At 45.1% G+C, this 15,805-nt stretch overlaps 2 protein-coding genes across 3 annotated transcripts in view; one reads left to right on the top strand and one right to left on the bottom strand.

The window, feature by feature from the left end:
• Nucleotides 1–11,965, bottom strand: part of CFAP57 (cilia and flagella associated protein 57) — a 355,646-nt gene extending 343,681 nt beyond the window's left edge. Inside the window, exon 1 of the mRNA XM_085602986.1 lies at nt 11,837–11,965. The gene's annotated coding sequence lies outside the window, so the exon portion shown is untranslated. The remainder of the gene's footprint in view (nt 1–11,836) is intronic.
• A 269-nt stretch (nt 11,966–12,234) lies between these two features.
• Nucleotides 12,235–15,805, top strand: part of EBNA1BP2 (EBNA1 binding protein 2) — a 107,911-nt gene continuing 104,340 nt past the window's right edge. The window contains exon 1 of one of the 2 annotated variants that reach the window (XM_085602989.1): nt 12,235–12,607. The gene's annotated coding sequence lies outside the window, so the exon portion shown is untranslated. Of the gene's footprint in view, nt 12,806–15,805 lie in introns of both variants that reach the window. The other variant, XM_085602990.1, reaches the window with a different exon arrangement.

Raw genomic sequence — 15,805 nt, forward strand, 5'->3', positions numbered from 1 at the left:
GCAGAGAACCATTCACGAGAGACAATCTCCTGTGGATGAAAATGAAACTGCAAAGCAAGTAGTGTGGTTAGAAGCCACATAGAGAAGGCCCAGAAAATTTACAAGGACAACTATGACCGGAGGCATGGCGTACGTGATGTCGCTTTGGCAGTCGGAGACTGGGTCAGAGTGAAACTAAGCCACCTTGGCAGGAAGGGCGAAAGCAAGTTCAGCAAACCACTACAGATCAAGGAACTCTATTCCCGCTCCACCCTCTTGAGGGATGGCAAAGTGTGGTCGCACAGCCACATGGCAAACTGCAACAAAGTCCTCCAATGGTCGGCCCACAGCAATGCCGACAGTCCTGGCTACGACGGCGAGGACACAGAAGCCGGTATCACACCCTACACCTGCAGCCTCCAGAAGTTCCGGCACCTAGGGAGTGAATCCTCTCCCACACGGAGGGAAAGCATCAGTGTCTCTCCCTCTCCCTCTTCCTCTACCTCTTCCTCTCCCTGTGCATTGGCTAAATGGAAAGGGGCTCAGAAGCTTTGCAAACACCAGATCTTGTCCTGATTATATTTTATTATAATAAAAGAGAGAATCCGCTGACTAATCCAACCTCACAATATGGAGATCTTGTACATGAACACACGCCCAACTCTCGCTTGACAATGGAAGAAGCTGAAAAGCACAGTACCCGTGGGCACTCCGATGCCATCGAGAGGATGGACTGTCTGAACTGTCTCTATCTAGTATGTGGCAGCTGCAGTAAGGGAATCGGAGGACACGGCCTTGTCAACGAGAGGTGGGTACTAGAACCCTTTATTCGAACCAAGCAGATAAGGAGGCCTCTCCTCTGTAACACCTATCTACAACTCTTTTACTACACCAGGACTTACAGTTACATCTGTGGGTGACACCCTAGTGTCACACAGAGAGCTCAAGAACATAGCAACATTCCAGAACTGTCCGTGCCACAATATTTAAGATTTAAAGGCTACCTGTGTTTTGGAACAATGGTCAGTGAGAAAGAAATCAAATAAGAAATTCCATTTTATGAAGCTGCAAAACCAGTATGTTTAAGAAGGCCAAAGTCTGTTCTGGAAGACAGAACCAAGTGCCTGCCAGTTGAAGCATAACACCAAAAATGCAACTGACCCGTGTACATTGAAATGATGTCCAATTCTTACTTTCTAGGACAATAAAGATATTTTCTGGGTACATTAGGAGTAAATTGACTTTATTTTGGTGCACCTTCCCTTCTGTGCAAATATTGAAATGTAATGTTCACACTGTGAAGTAATTACCAGTACAGACTGCAACACTCATCCTATGGGGCAATATCAGTGCAGACTGCAACACTCATCCTATGGGGCAATATCAGTACACACTGCAACACTCATCCTATGGGACAATACCAGTACAGGCTGCAAAACCCACCCTATGGGGCAATATCAGTACAGGCTGCAACACATCCTATGGGGCAATTTCAGTACAGGCTGCAAAACTCATCCAATGGGGCAATATCAGTATAGACTGCAGCACTCATCCTTTGGGGCAATATCAGCACAGGCTGCAACATCCATCCCGTGGGTCAATATCAGTACAGGCTGCAAAACTCATCCTATGGGGTAATATTAGTACAGACTGCAACACTCGTCCTATGGGGCAATATCAGTCCAGGTTGCATAACTCCTCCTATGGGGCAATATCAGTACAGACTGCAACACTAATCCTATGGGGCAATACCAGTACAGGCTGCAACACTTATCCTATGGGGCAATATCAGTACAGACTGCAGCACTCATCCTGTGGGGCACTATCAGCACAGGCTGCAACACCCATCTCGTGGGGCAATACCAGTACAGGCTGCAACACTGATCCTATGGGGCAATATCAGTACAGACTGAAAGATTCATCCTGTGGGGCAATATCCGCACAGCCTGCAAAACTCATCCTATGGGGCAATATCAGCACAGGCTGTAACACTCATCCTATGGGTTAATATTAGTACAGACTGCAACACTCATCCTATGGGGAAATATCAGTCCAGGCTGCAACACTCATCCTATGTGGCAATACCAGTACAGGCTGCAAAACTCCTCATATGGGGCAATACCAGTACAGACTGCAACACTAATCCTATGGGACAATACCAGTACAGGCTGCAACACTCATCCTATGGGGCAATATCAGCACATGCTGCAGCACTCATCCTATGGGGCAATATCAGAACAGATTGAGGCACTCACCCTATGGGGCAATATCAGTATAGACTACAACACTCATCCTATGGGGCAATATCAGCACAGGCTGTAGCACTCATCCTATCGGGCAATATCAGCACAGGCTGTAGCACTCATCCTATGGGGCAATATCAGTAGAGACTGCCAACACTCATCCTATGGGGCAATATCAGTACAGAGTGAAAGACTCATCCTATGGGGCAATATCAGGACAGGCTGCAACACTCATCCTATGCGGCAATATCAGTACAGACTGCAGAACTCATCCTATGGGACAACGTCAGTACAGACTGCAGCATACCATGGGGCATTATCAGTACAGACTGCAACACTCATCTGATTGGGGCAATATCAGCACACACTACAGCACTCATCCTATGGGGCAATAACAGAACAGACTGAATGACTCATCCTATGGGGCAATATCAGCACAGGCTAAAAGACTCATCCTATGGGGAAATATCAGTACAGGCTGCAACACTCATCCTATAGGGCAATAGCAGTACAGACTGCAACACTAATCCTATGGGCAATATCAGTGCAGACTGAAAGACTGTCAATGGCAGTACAGACTAAAGCACTCATCCCATGGGGCAATATCAGTACAGACTACAGCACTCATCATATGGGGCAATATCAGTACAGGCTGCAACACTCATCCTATGAGGCATTATCAATACAGACTGCAACACTAATCCTATGGGCAATATCAGTGCAGGCTGCAACACGCATCCTATGGGGTAATATCAGCACAGACTGCAACACTCATCCTATAGGGCAATATCAGTACAGGCTGCAACACTCCTCCTATGGGGCAATATCAACACAGGCTGCAGCTATGGGGCAATATCAGTACAGGCTGCAACACTCATCCTATGGGGCAATATCAACACAGGCTGCAGCTATGGGGCAATACCAGTACAGGCTGCAAAACTCATCCTATGGGGCAATAATACTACAGACTGCAGCACTCATCCTATGGGGCAATAGTAGTACAGGCTGCAACACTCATCCTATGCGGTAATATCAGCACAGGCTGCCACACTCATCCTATGGGACAATACCAGTACAGGTTTCAGCACTCATCCTACGAGGCAATATCAGCGCAGGCTGCAACACTCATCTATGGGGCAATATCATTACAGACTGCAACACTCATCCTGTGGGGCAATATCAGTACAAACTGCAACACTCATCCAGTGGGGCAATATCAGTACAGACTGCAACACTCATCCAATAGAGCAATATCAGTGCAGACTGCAACACTCATCCTATGGGGCAATATCGGTACAGACTGCAACTCTCATCCTATGGGACAATACCAGTACTGGCTGCAACACTAATCCAATGGGGCAATACCAGTACAGAAGGCAACACTCATCCTTGGCGGCAATATCAGCGCAGGCTGCAACACTCATCCTATGGGGCAATACCAGTACAGGCTGCAGCACTCATCCTATGAGGCAATATCAGCGCAGGCTGCAGCACTCATCCTATGAGGCAATACCAGTGCAGGCTGCAGCACTCATCCTATGAGGCAATATCAATATAGGCTGCAACACTCATCCGATGGGGCAATATCTGGACAGACTACAACACTCATCCTATGGGGCAATATCAGTACAGACTACAACACTCTTCCTATAGGGTAATATCAGTGCAGACTGCAACTCTCATCCTATGGGACAATACCAGTACAGACTGCAACACTAATCCAATGGGGCAATACCAGGACAGAAGGCAACACTCATCCTATGGGGCAATATCAGTACAGATTGCAACACTCATGCTATGGGGCAATATCAGCACAGGCTGCAACACTCATCCTATGGGGCAATATCAGTACAGACTGCAACTCTCACCCTATGGGACAATACCAGTACAGGCTGCAACTCTCATCCTATGGGACAATACCAGTACAGGCTGCCACACTAATCCCTGTGGGGCAAAATCAGTACAGGCTGCAACACTCATCCTATGGGGCAATATCCGCACAGGATGCAACACTCATCCTATGGGGCAATATCAGTACAGACTGCAACACTCATCCTATGGGGTAATGCCAGTACAGGCTTTAGGCAGTTGTCATTCATCCAGGCTGCGATGTCCTTCATTCCTTCCTGAAAGCTGAGTCTGGTGTCCACATGGTTGTTCATGAGGGAGAGGATGAGCTGGGTGTCGTCGGCGTAGGATACTCTGCTGAGCCCATGCTGTCTGACGATGGCGGCGAGGGGGGCCATGTAAATGTTGAAGAGAGAGGGGCTGAGCGATGATTCTTGGGGAACTCCGCATTTCATCTCTGTGGGTTCAGAGAGGAAGGGTGGGAGTCTGATCCTTTGGGTTCTGCCAGCGAGAAAGGAGCGGATCCAGTCGTGGGCAGTACCCCGTATGCCGGCTTGATAGAGTCTGGATACAAGAGTGCGTGGGAGACCGTGTTGAAGGCTGCGGAGAGGTCTAGCAGTCTGATGGCAGCGATATGGCCCTGGTTTATACAGTGCGACATATGCTCCAAGGAGCGTCCCTGTGCTAGTACTCAAGGGCGAGAAGTTAAGTCTAAGCAAACAGCCGTGTTTTAAGCCTTTTCTTAAAAATGTGTATAGACCCTACAAGGTGAAGTTCAAGGGGGAGTTTATTCCAGGCAGGGTGCTCCAGAAAGGGAAAAGAGCAACCACCTTTCCTGGAGCAATTGATTCACGGCACCGCTGCCATGGCCATGTTAGAAGAGCAGGGATCCCTAGTGGGGGAATAAAAATGTATCTTGTTGCTAGATATTGAGGTCCTACAAGATGTAAGGCTCTAAAGGTAAATACAAGTGTTGTTCCGGATGCACTGAGGCAATCACTGCCAGCAATCTTGCATATGGTGGTCACTAATGTAATCCGGTTTGATGTGGTCACGATGAAAACAATAATATTATTGGCATCTCAGCATGATTTTCATTGAATGCAAGTAGCCATTAGTACAGAAAAAGTCAAAGACTCCTGGTTTAGACTATGATAACGCACTCAGTGGTCACTACCAACCACACTCTGGGGCCAGTACATACTGTAGTAACACTCACACTCTGGTCAGTACATACTTAACGCACACTCTGGGATCAGTACATACTGTAGTAACACTTACGCTCTGGGGTAAGTACATACTATGGTAACACTCACACTGGGGTTAGTACATACCGTAGTTAGACTCACCCTCAGGGGTCAATACATACTGTAGTAACACTCACACTGTAGGGTCAGTACATACTGTAGTAACAACACTCACACCGTGGTCAGTACATACTGTAGTAACATTCATGCTCTATGGTCAGTACATTCTATAGTAACACTCACGGGTCAGTACATACTTAACATAGCCTCTGAGATCAGTGCATACTATAGTAACACACACTCTGGGATCAGTAAATACTGTAGTACCTCTTACACTCTGGGGTAAGTACATACTATGGTAACACTCACACTTGGGTTAGTACATACTGTAGTTGCCCTTACCCTCTCGGCTCAGTACATACTGTAGTAACACTCACACACTAGGGTCAGTACATACTATAGTAACACTAACACTCTAGGGCAGAGGTCTTCAAACTGTGGGGCGCTCCACCCTGGGGGGGTGGATGGGTTCCCAGGGGGGGCGCAAATGCCTCGGCAAGTACATGTAAATGAAGATGGCCTGGAAATGCGGCGATGTTTATTTCCTGCATTTCCAGGCTGTCTTCATTTACGTGGGGCCGGAGGTCAGTGAGTGTGTGGGCTCGGCTGGCAGTGTCTGGAGTCTTATCTCCGGCACGCCTGAGTTTTTCAGAGGTCTTTAAAGACCATTTGCATACATTTGTAAACTGGTTACCGAGGTTTACTTTTTTTCTGTTTCCAGTACCCCTTGGGCTCCCACTCGGCCTATTCTTTACATTTGTATTTTACATTTACTGCTGTAGTGTGAAAATGCATTTCATGAAGAGGAATATAAAGTAGGGTTGCCAATAGAAAAAATGCCAGCCATGTGTTGTTTAAAGAGCCTGCAAAGACCTTGTCTTGACACTAAATAGTGTTATAAATAAAAAAAAGTATGTATTCATTTATTATGTGACTTTTCTGCCTGTTCCCTCTAATTATCAGTCATGAATCATTCAGGCCACCCAGAACACAATTAAAAGTGCTTTCTATTTATATTTGCTGTTCGAAGTACGCACAGATAAGTGCTGAAAATAGGGCTTTAGGCGACTGTTTATTTTTGTACCGCCTGCAACATCAAAATAATGAGCTGGCAATCATAAGACTGGAAGTTTGTTGCAGAATCAGCACATCATTTATTTCCTTTACGCTGGATCCCTGATTAACGCCATAGTAGCAATAGTTTAACTTGTATCTGAAACCCTACGCCCCCGTCAATAACATGCTGATTTTCTTCAAGCGTCTGAGAATGCACCCTGCATTCACACAACTCACTCCTCATTCTCACCCTTCACTTTCACGCTCACCCTGCACTCACAGCACATAGTTATAGATTTCCCGCATTTGCCACATAATCCATCATCTGCTGCATAATTTGCAGATTTAAAAAAACTTGTTTCTAGCTCAAACAGTTCAAAAGTTACTAAAAATGCAGCAACACTTGTTACCTTGCAGTGGAAGGCCTTTTTTTAAAGGTTGACTGGTCACCTCTCTGTTGTTTATTGCTATATGTGGGTGTTAATGTGGTACTTGTGAGGGGCAATAAAGGCCAGGACAGTGTCAACAAGTGTAAAAATACCAAAATAATGCAATAATGCTATCACAAAACATGCAGCATTATGCAGCATAATTCGCCTTTTCTTGCTGCAGAACTTAGTCAACAATGCTGCATAATTTGGTCTTCTCCTGCCGCATAATTCCAATAGCCCTGTTTATAGTGCTATGAGGTCCCAGCCTGTAGCAGAAAGCACTGTGAATATGTAAGTCATTATTTTAAAACAGTATTTACATACTCTATGCTAGGCTGATGCAAAATTATGAAGTGATTGAAACAAAACAAGTTATTACAAAATATACTTTTTAGTAATAAATAATCAAACTATAGCTAATGCAGACATTTATGTAAGTGTCCCCACTATTCCAGATCTCACCTGATAACACCCTTACGTTACATCTATAAAAATAGATCTTTGCCACCATGAAGCTTGAAGCAGAGCCACTGGAATTATTCAGCAGTAGAGGACAGACAACATTATGCGGCAGGTTTGACTAAATTATGCAGCATGAAAAGGTAAATTATGTGGCACAATGCGCCACATTTTGTGGTTAGCATTACTTCATTATTTTGTCATTTGAACTCAAGGTAACGCTGTCAGGTGAAATATTTCACCTCATTAGTACCAGTTTAACACCCAAATACAGCAGTATGCAACTACAATATTACCAGCCAATCTTTGCAAAGGGACTACCAAACGCTGCTGCTGCAGAAACTCATAATTCCAGTGGCCCTAGCTTTACGTGACTCAATCAATTAATGGCTGGTAAGAAGGCTGGTTTCTTTTTTAACTTTCTGCACTACCACGACACCCTTCGATTTCAGGCAGCAGCATCTCAAAGTCAGTATTAACCATTCAGGGGCATTGTGAAATCTGAGTCCATGGGATGGCAGGGTTGCATTCAGATGCGGAGCCCTAATCCCCTTGATCCCTGGGGCCTCACAGTAATGGTCTAGGAGACAGCGGAAAGGAGCGCGATTCATAGATATTGTCAAAGAGAAGGCCCAGAATAGGGAGCACTGTAGGGGGATTCATTTTTGTGTTTACAAATGGCCAGAAACAGCTTCTTCAGAGAGATACCCCAAAAAGGGGACAATATAAGGATTTTTTTTTTTTTTTCTTAAAGACATTCATTAGTGAAGCTGGTACTGCTGCCACTGGATCAGTATATACTGTAGTAGCACTTACACTCTGGGGTGAGTACATACTATGGTAACACTCACACTGGGGTTAGTACAGACTATAGTAACAACACTCACACTGGGTTCAGTACATACTGTAGTAACATTCACACTCTGGAGTTGGTACATACTATAGTAAAACTCACACTCTTGGGCAAGTACATACCATGGTAACACTCACCCTCTGCGGTCTGTAAATACTGTAGTAACTCTCACCCTCTGGAGTCAGTACATAATATTGTAACACTCACCCTCTGGGGTCAGTACATACTATAGTAACACTCACCCTCTGGGGTCGGTACATAATATAGTAACACTCACCCTCTGGGGTCAGTACATAATATAGTAACACTCACCCTCTGGGGTCAGTACATAATATAGTAACACTCACCCTCTGGGGTCAGTACATACTGTAGTAACACTCACCCTCTGGGGTCAGTACATAATATAGTAACACTCACCCTCTGGGGTCAGTACATACTGTAGTAAAACTCCTCCTCTGGGGTCAGTACATACTGTATTAACACTCACTCTGGGGTCAGTGCATACTGTAGTAACACTCACACTGGGGTCAGTGCATACTGTAGTAACACTCACACTCTGTGGTCAGTACATACTATAGTAACACTCACACTCTGGGGTCAGTACATACTGTAGTAACACTCACACTCTGGGGTCAGTACATACTGTAGTAACACTCACTCTGGGGTCAGTACATACTGTAGTAACACTCACACTCTGGGGTCAGTACATACTGTAGTAACACTCACACTCTGGGGTCAGTACATACTGTAGTAACACTCACACTCTGGGGTCAGTACATACTGTAGTAACACTCACACTCTGGGGTCAGTACATACTGTAGTAACACTCACACTGGGGTCAGTACATACTATAGTAACACTCACACTCTGGGGTCAGTACATACTGTAGTAACACACACTCTGAGGTGAGTACATACTATAGTAAAACTCCTCCTCTGGGGTCAGTACGTACTGTAGTAACACTCACTCTGGGGTGAGTACATACTATAGTAAAACTCCTCCTCTGGGGTCAGTACGTACTGTAGTAACACTCACTCTGGGGTCAGTACATACTGTAGTAACACTCACTCTGGGGTGAGTACATACTATAGTAAAACTCCTCCTCTGGGGTCAGTACGTACTGTAGTAACTCTCACTCTGGGGTCAGTACATACTGTAGTAACACTCACTCTGGGGTGAGTACATACTATAGTAAAACTCCTCCTCTGGGGTCAGTACGTACTGTAGTAACACTGACTCTGGGGTCAGTACATACTGTAGTAACACTCACTCTGGGGTCAGTGCATACTATAGTAAAACTCCTGCTCTGGGGTCAGTACATACTGTAGTAACACTCACTCTGGGGTCAGTACATACTATGGTAACACTCACCCTCTGGGGTCAGCACATACTATAGTAAAACTCCTGCTCTGGGGTCAGTACATACTGTAGTAACACTCACTCTGGGGTCAGTACATACTATAGTAACACTCACCCTCTGGGGTCAGCACATACTATAGTAAAACTCCTGCTCTGGGGTCAGTACATACTGTAGTAACACTCACTTTGGGGTCAGTACATACTGTAGTAAGACTCACACTAGGGTCAGTACATACTATAGTAAAACTCGCCCTCTGGGGTCAGTACATACCACAGTAACACTCACACTCTGGGGTCAGTACATACCACAGTAACACTCACACTCTGGGGTCAGTACATACTGTAGTAACACTCACACTGTGGTCAGTACATACTATAGTAATACTCACACTCTGTGGTCCGTACATACTGTAGTAACACTCACACTGGGGTCAGTACATACTATAGTAAAATTCACCCTCTGAAGTCAGTACATACCACAGTAACACTCACACTCTGGGGTCAGTACATACTATAGTAAAACTCCTGCTCTGGGGTCAGTAAATACTGTAGTAACACTCACTTTGGGGTCAGTACATACTGTAGTAACACTCACTCTGGGGTCAGTACATACTGTAGTAAGACTCACACTGGGGTCAGTACATACTATAGTAAAACTCGCCCTCTGGGGTCAGTACATACCACAGTAACACTCATACTCTGGGGTCAGTACATACTGCAGTATCACTCACACTGGGGCAGTACATACTATAGTAAAACCCATCCTCTAGGGTAAGTACATACTGCAGTAACACTCACACTCTGGGGTCAGTACATACCACAGTAACACTCACACTCTGTGGTCAGTACATACTATAGTAACACTCACACTCTGGGGTCAGTACATACTGTAGTAACACTCACTCTGGGGTCAGTACATACTGTAGTAACACTCACACTGGGGTCAGTGCATACTATAGTAACACTCACACTGGGGTCAGTGCATACTATAGTAACACTCACACTCTGGGGTCAGTACATACTGTAGTAACACTCACACTGGGGTCAGTACATACTATAGTAACACTCACACTCTGGGGTCAGTACATACTGTAGTAAAACTCCTCCTCTGGGGTCAGTACGTACTGTAGTAACACTCACACTCTGGGGTCAGTACATACTGTAGTAACACTCACTCTGGGGTGAGTACATACTATAGTAAAACTCCTCCTCTGGGGTCAGTACGTACTGTAGTAACACTCACTCTGGGGTCAGTGCATACTATAGTAAAACTCCTGCTCTGGGGTCAGTACATACTGTAGTAACACTCACTCTGGGGTCAGTACATACTATAGTAACACTCACCTTCTAGGGTCAGTACATACTATAGTAAAACTCCTGCTCTGGGGTCAGTACATACTGTAGTAACACTCACTTTGGGGTCAGTACATACTGTAGTAAGACTCACACTGGGGTCAGTACATACTATAGTAAAACTCGCCCTCTGGGGTCAGTACATACCACAGTAACACTCACACTCTGGGGTCAGTACATACCACAGTAACACTCACACTGGGGTCAGTACATACTATAGTAATACTCACACTCTGTGGTCCGTACATACTGTCGTAACACTCACACTGGGGTCAGTACATACTATAGTAAAATTCACCCTCTGAAGTCAGTACATACCACAGTAACAGTCACACTCTGGGGTCAGTACATACTATAGTAAAACTCACCCTCTGGGGTCAGTACATACTATAGTAAAACTCCTGCTCTGGGGTCAGTACATACTGTAGTAACACTCACTCTGGGGTCAGTACATACTATAGTTACACTCACCCTCTGGGGTCAGTACATACTATAGTAAAACTCCTGCTCTGGGGTCAGTACATACTGTAGTAACACTCACTTTGGGGTCAGTACATACTGTAGTAACACTCACTCTGGGGTCAGTACATACTGTAGTAAGACTCACACTGGGGTCAGTACATACTGTAGTAAGACTCACACTGGGGTCAGTACATACTATAGTAAAACTCGCCCTCTGGGGTCAGTACATACCACAGTAACACTCACACTCTGGGGTCAGTACATACTGTAGTATCACTCACACTGGGGCAGTACATACTATAGTAAAACTCATCCTCTAGGGTAAGAACATACTGCAGTAACACTCACACTCTGGGGTCAGTACATACCACAGTAACACTCACACTCTGAGGTCAGTACATACTATAGCAAAACTCACCCTCTGGGGTCAGTACATACCACAGTAACACTCACTCTGATGTCAGTACATAGTGTAGTAACACTCACCCTGTGGGTCGGTACCGGGTCTCCCTGTACCTCTGGCTGTTCTCTGCTCTCGGATGTGTACCGTTGCCATGGAGAAGTTGACGCTTAGACATGGAAGACGGAGTAGCACTCCTGCTCTCGCACAGAACTCAGCCGCCATGATGGATTAGGGGGTTCCTTCAGCGTTGTACGATAAGTAGGACAACAGAGCCAGGTCTGGTCGCCATCTTGGATAAGGAGACGGGGCGTGATGCCTATTATTCCCATAGAGAGACCAGACTCAATCAGTTCGCTGTAAGGCTTTTGACCATCAAACACGATACCAAGATTGTTCATAGCACTAACTCACAACCAGTTCCTTTTAAACATGTCATTTCCTGATCCAACACAGGATGGGACTGGCCGCCATGTTACGTAAGGAGGCGGCTGGAGTGCTATGAATACGGTGGCTGGAGAAGGCAGCCATGCTGGGTCGGGAAGAGGTGCCTTTGCCGCAGTGGGTCTGGCCGCCATGTTGTAGAAGGTGGTTGGATTTATTTATCGTTCCGCACAGACAGAACCCCCTCGCCGCCCCTCCCGCTATAGCAGGCGTTGTTTCTTTCGGGTTCGCGCTGTAGTTGCCTCCGTTCCACTTTCTACCTCCCTCAGCCGCCGCAGAATCTGACCGAAGACGGCAGCAGCGAACGCGACATGTTCGCGCCGGAAGTGTAACTTGTGATCGGTGCTGCAGAAGAACTTCCGTGTCATTGGCGTGTTGTAGGAGCAGCGTGTGCAGAAGAAGTTTACGAAAAGGTGAGGACCCGGTGGGGGTGATGGGATCGGACGTCACCGAGCGCAGCTCTGAGGGAGTGGACGGGGCGGCTGAGACTGGAGAGGGGGGCAGGCAGTGACTGCGGTCCTGGACGAGGAAGGACTCCACCCGGAGAAGTTTGGGTCAAGGGTCCCTTGGGGCTCCTGATCTCCTGGAGTCACTTTTACGTGTCTTCAGAGGCATGTGTGTTTTTTTGTGCTGGGTATTTAGATAGCGCAGAGCTCGCCTCTTGCCAGGCCTCTGTGTGCAGAAAGCAGGTTCTCCAGAGGGAGCGTCTGTTCCTGAAGCACTCTGGTGGAGGCGGATTAGCCTTACTGATGCTCTGCGGAATGAGGGACACTGCACCGGCGGGAAGGTTCACACCTGGGGTTGGGCATTTAAGGCTTCACCTTCCTTGTCTCTGCTATTGAGCCGCTGTGTGGTTGCACTGGATCTAGTGTCTCCCAGATAAGCTGAGTGGAAGCAGGCCACTCTTTGTTTTACCGTTTTTGGACCGTAGGCTGCTCTTTTTGGGTTTATTGTTGCTGATCTAACCTTCACTCTGCGAGAACGTGTTCTCTTCATCCTGTAAACATCTGGGTGCGAGTCGTTTAGGTGTTGCACCCTGCAGGTTACCCTGGACCGTGGGATACCGGGCAGGCTCGTTTCATATTCTTTGTGCTTTGATGCATGGGTGTATTGACATGTTGGGTGCTGTGTTTTTTTTTATAGGGTAGAGTGTTATCTTTTGTGGCTTCTGCAATCTGACAGACAAGAGAGAGGCAGTATGCTAGGGGCGTGGTCTTAGTACACAGTTTACTTGATTGCTGTAGCATCCATCTCATTCGCTGCAATTTGATAGGATGTGTCTGCCAGCAGCTCCACGTTGCTTGATGTTAATGGGAAAGAGTCTGATGTGATGGTAGAGTTCGGAACAATGTATACAATCTTTCAGGGGGGTGTTGAGTGAAACAGGAGGCCATCCAGTGTGTAGATTTCATGATTATTTATTGAAGAAGGGAACCGTAGAGGTGCTGCTGGTACAAAGGGCCCGAGTGTACAACGGTCAGTACTGTTCAAAACAATACAAACACCATTCCACAATAGAACACATGGCATAACGCATTAACCTTTACGACAGTAAAAGTTAACATAGAGAAAATACTTTCTTAAAATGCCACAGTTTTTTTTTTTAGTTTAGAAAGCTTTATTATAAAAGAGAAAACATGGTACAGAATTATAATAAAGAGCATGAAATACAAATCCATAGGATAACAAAGAATAAAAATGAAAACCAAATGGTGAAAAACCTAAGACATCATACATTGTCCGGATTAAAAACCAATATTGAGAATAAAATATCAGAGTACCATAATAAAATTAGCATTTTTGCTTCAGAGAAGGGGTGAAAGAGAAGGAGGAGGAAAGAAAAAGGGGGAAGAAAAGAGGAGAGAGGACTTAGTCTGAATTAACTTTTTTTAAGGTATCCTCATTATTAGAAGTAAAGTAGGCGTGTTTGAGATGTTTAATAGAAGCTAACAGAGAAGCAGAATCTTTCCTACACCGTTTCTTTTTAGCCGCAATGTAGTCAATGATGAATCATCTGGCTGTTGCCTTGAAGGCATCCCATGTGAAAAGGAATATCCGGAGTAGCGTTCCTAAGGAAGAACTCTGACAAGAACTCTATAAAATGCTCCAGAAACTTATGATCCTTGAGTAAATAATTATTGAAGCACCATCTGCTTGACTTGGAGGTTTCAGAGGAGAGATCCAGACTAATCAAAACTAGGGCATGATTGGAAATAAGAATGTACCCAATATCGGCATGGATTAGGTTAGCGAGGAGATGGGGACACAAACAAATATAATCTATTCTAGAAGATTTGTGAGTAGGAGAATAGAAAGTGTATTCTAACGTATCCGGATGAGATATTCTCCATGCATCAACCAAACCCCTCGAATGAATTGTAGCCGTGAAGGTTTTTTGCATTTTGTTGGTAACGTACCTAGCGTTGGGCTTCCTATCCGTGAAAGGTTCCATGACCTGATTGCAATCCCCACCCACTAGTAAATTGGTGTCAGACATGAATGAAGGGTGTGTGACATATTGTTCCAAAATTGTGCATCAACACCAGTAGGGCCATAGATGTCGAGAGGGGAGATAGGGGAACCATTTATATTAAGATGTAGGAGGAGCAATCTTCCATCAACATCTCTCTCCTCCCTCTCCACAACAGGAGAAAGAGATTTGTGAAGTAAAGTAATCACACCATTCTTCCTATCTTTGGACTGGGAACAAAAACCATGGCTCGCCCATTGCCTTTTAATAGAATTAATCTTGTTTTCATTAAGATGGGTCTCCTGGAGCATTGCTATTTTACATTGCAGCCTAGACAAATGAGTGAGAACCCTCTGTTTCTTAACAGGGTTGCGTAGTCCCTTAACATTCCATGAAACAATGCGAACATTATCAGTCATGGTAACCAGAGAGAAATAACGTTAAGCAACAAGGTATGCAAATGATAACTTTTAGCAACAGCTGAGACAACTTATCATTTGTATAACTGTAGAAAAAACACATAAACTTGTAATACAGAATGCCAAAGAATAAATAGAAGGGAGCAGTGAGAAAAATGAATAGTAAAATGATAATAAAGTATAAAATAAAAGGAGATGGAAATAGATAGAAATGGCGCGCTGAAGGTAAAAGGAAATGCAAGGTCAGAGGACAATGGAGAGAAAATAAAAAAGAAAACCACAAAGAAGAGAAAGGAAAGAGAGAAAAGGTAGAGGAAGTAAGTGATAGACAAAGAAAGGTTGACGAGAAGCCGGGGGACTTCAGTCAAGAAAGACAGGGTAAATAACCAGAATAAAGAAAATAACATGAGGAAGAGGGAAGACAGATGGCCAATCCGGCCAGGATAACCGAGAACAACCGGAACCAATAATTAGAATAATAAATATGAAAACAAGGAGCCCGATATGAAATAATACAACGGGAGAGACTAACTACAAATCAAACCTGAATCGATAAACGTAAAACAGACAAGCAACAGCAACAAGGATGTGTGAAGGAATACTCCACACTTACCGTACGTGAGGATAACTATGAACATTAGGATTAAGGTGGAAAGGCAGGGAAGAGGGAAACATATGGGGAATGGGTCTGTACAGGAGGAGAGAACATCTGTGGAGAGAGA

This window comes from Triturus cristatus, chromosome 4_2 (genome assembly GCF_964204655.1).
Source record: "Triturus cristatus chromosome 4_2, aTriCri1.1, whole genome shotgun sequence".
In the NCBI taxonomy this organism is placed as follows: domain Eukaryota; kingdom Metazoa; phylum Chordata; class Amphibia; order Caudata; family Salamandridae; genus Triturus; species Triturus cristatus.